The following is a 3,606-nucleotide window of genomic DNA, read 5'->3' on the forward strand; positions in this document are numbered from 1 at the left end:
GAGGAAGAGAGGAGACGCGAGCCTTGCCGCGAGCCCTGCCGTTTTACGCCCTCGCTGCTGGTCCTCTCTAGGGTTCTGTTTCTGATTCGTTTTGCTTCTACTTCTAATTTCTTCTACTTCTGATTTAATCTTTTACTTCTGATTCTAATTTTATTGTTCTTGTGCTTATGATTCTGATTTTGATTTCATCGTTCTTGTGCTTCTGATTCAGATTCTATTTCTTTGATCTTATTGTACGTCAATGAACGGTTATTTCTGCGTTTATTTTTGGTTCTGTTTCTGCGTTTATTTTTGTGAGAATAGCTCTTTTATTTGAGGGGCCAAAGGAGGAACGGTGGCTGTGTAAGATGGTGCCTAGGATGGCGGCAATGATGACAGTGATGAGGAGCATGGAGGAGACTATGAGTATGGGTGAGGCGCTTGCAAGTCTTTTTCTGGAAGGCTTGCTGCTCTGCCTCAACGAATCAGTTTTTTTCTTATTCTTTTTTTTCCTTGGTTGGTGTTTACAAGTGAAGAGTGAAAACAAGAAAAGAAAGTTACAATATCTCTATTTCTAGAATACGAAGAGGTATCATTGACTCACAACTCCTGTTTTTATGTTTGTTTCTGTTTCTGTTTTTGCTTCTGAAGAGAGAAGGGTATTTTAATTTAAAAGACGATTTTAAAACTACGTTAAACTTTAGAGACGATTTTACATGTAAAAAAAGTTGAAAACGAAAAAAAATTTCAATCTATACCTTAAAGACTAAAATTGTATTTAACTCTTTTTATTATTACAGTTGTAAAATATTTTGCTAATAAAGAAATTAAAGAATAAAGAGTATATTCTAACAATTGAAACTCTTTATTGAATAATCTAAAACTTATTTATATTTTTTATTATTAAATAAATTATTTTAACATATATTACAAAAAAATTCTAATTATAATTAAGAAATATTATTTTCATTTTTAACTGATATGAGTATTTCTTTTAAAAACTAGTAAAAAAATGCATAGCTTATGAAACCATTTTTTAATTTTAGTTTTAATAAAAATACTAAAAAGGTAAAAAGATTTCTCATGATTCAACAATTCAGTTTTATACTAGTGCTATAACTAAAAGTTTACAGCGTTAAAATTATCTCATTCCATCTACTGCATTAGAATTCAATTATACAATAACTAAGATATTATTAATTATCCGGGCAAATTTTTTTAACATCAATAGCCCACTAAAAGAAATCGACACGTGTCCTTCAAAAATCAAAATAACTACTCATTAAATTTGTATGAAATTTGTATAACGATAATCTTTAGAGTAAATAACCAAATTAGTTTTCGAAAGATAGTCCGATCTCTAAATCAGTTCCCAGAAGAAAAAGATAATAAAATTTGTCTCCAAAAAATTTAAAATTGATAACATTAGTCTTTCCGTCAATGTTCTGTGAATTCCGTCATTGACACCGTTAACTATTGCTTATGTAGCTGTTAGTATGGCATATCAGCATGCCAGTTTGGCGCAGAAGTGCTGGTGACAAAATATGTTTCCATATGTATGTCAAATTAGTCCTAGGTCTGTAAACCCTAATCCCTTCTTCGTCTTAAATGCCATTATTGGTGCAGCTTGAGATTGATTCTGCAGAGGCCGAAAATTCTTGACCAATTGCACGATGGGTAGCGTAGGTGGGGGTCGCAGTCGACAAGTGTCGCAATCACACAGAAGCCATGGTTTGAGCTCTTCGTTGCGGTGGCAGAGGAAGAACTCCGACCAAGTTTGCTTTTGTGGGCTGAAGACAGTGATCAAGAAGTCTGGGACAAGAGAAAATCTTGATAGATTGTTCCATGCTTGTCCAAGATATCGGGTGAGTTATGAATGTAGTCTTTTTGAAACTTCAAATTATTTGAGTTGGATTTTGACATTTTGGTACCTTGATATTGTGCAGAAGGGCAGCTACTGCAATTACTTTAGGTGGGTTAAGGACGACGAGTATGAAGGATTAGAGCACTTAGAAGAAGTTAAAATTGATACAGAAATGGAGAGTGATGATGCTTTCTTTAACCATAACATATCATGGAGAATGATGAGTTTAGAGGCTGAAGTAAAAGCACTTAGGATGCAACTGTATTTTGGATTAATAGTTGTGATTGTGGTTTTTATGATTATATGTATGTTCTTTAGTGGGAAGTGAAGCAGTTACTGTGAAAAAGATGATGTTGTGAACCTTGATAGTTTTTTGTTGTTGTGAAAATCTTGTATGTTCATGTTTCTTTACTAGTAAAAAGGTTATTTACATGTAACATTGTTGTTGATCATAACATAATGTAAGCAAATCAGAATAAGCATAATTAAAATTAAGTGAAGTAGGAATAGCATAACATCACCAATGGTGTACTAGTTTTCATTGTCTCAGATTCAAATAACAACATTGTTTTAGCATGATAATAACACAAAAGGTAGTAGCTGACAGTTGAAAGCAGTATACCATAAAGGGCTATACAAAAAACAGGGCTATTGAAGATACCACAACTACCACATTGTTTATAAATAGCAAATTTTGGCCCTGACAAAATAATAGATACTAATTGTCCTATATTTCATGTCTTCAAGTCTTGAAGTCATTCCATGTCTTTTTTTTTTTGGAGGTTTGAAACCCAGAGTTGGAACAAATGTTATGAAGCTAGCAAGTTTCTTGGCTGTTGCAGAGCTGCTACCCTTGATCGTTTCAGCAGAAACAGCAACTGGTCCTGGAGAGGCATTTCCCTTTGCCCTAGCCCTGGTGACATGGAGTTTTGGAGGCCTTCCTCTACCTCTAGTCTGCATCAAACAATTATCATCATTATCACAAATAAAAATAGCTACAAGTAACTAATACTCAATTTAAAACTGAATAGAGGATAACCTGAGTAACATTGGTTGAGGTCTGTGATTGTTGTGTTAGTAGAAGCTGAGCATGATGAGTAATAGAAATTTTAGTCTGTTCATCGTTTGGAGCAGCTGCTGTTATTGCAGGTAGTGGGCTGAGGAGTGGACTTAGGTGTGGGCTCAGGAGTGGGCTTAGGTGTGGGCTGAGGAGTGGCCTTTGCAGTAGGCTGAGGCGTGGCCTTAGGAGTGGGCTGAGTTTTGGCTCTTTTTGGCTGAGGTGATTTTTTTATTGTCTTACAGTAATCTTGGGACATTGCGTCATTGTGGTCCTTGTTCAGTATCTCTGCTTCTTCAGGGATGGTTGGCTGGTGCACGAAATTGTGATCTCTTCTTTTCACAACTCAAATAATCCCCGGTAATGAATCCAAAAACTTGGTGTTCAATACCATGGCATAAACACAACTTCGCACAACTAACCAGCAAGTGTACTGGGTCGTCCAAGTAATAAACCTTACGCGAGTAAGGGTCGATCCCACAGAGATTGTTGGTATGAAGCAAGCTATGGTCACCTTGTAAATCTCAGTCAGGCAAACTCAAATGGGTATGGTGATATACGAATAAAACATAAAGATAAAGATAGAGATACTTATGTAATTCATTGGTAGGAATTTCAGATAAGCGTATGAAGATGCTGTCCCTTCCGTCTCTCTGCTTTCCTACTGTCTTCATCCAATCCTTCTTACTCCTTTCCATGGCAAGCT

Source organism: Arachis duranensis, chromosome 6, assembly GCF_000817695.3.
Source record: "Arachis duranensis cultivar V14167 chromosome 6, aradu.V14167.gnm2.J7QH, whole genome shotgun sequence".
In the NCBI taxonomy this organism is placed as follows: domain Eukaryota; kingdom Viridiplantae; phylum Streptophyta; class Magnoliopsida; order Fabales; family Fabaceae; genus Arachis; species Arachis duranensis.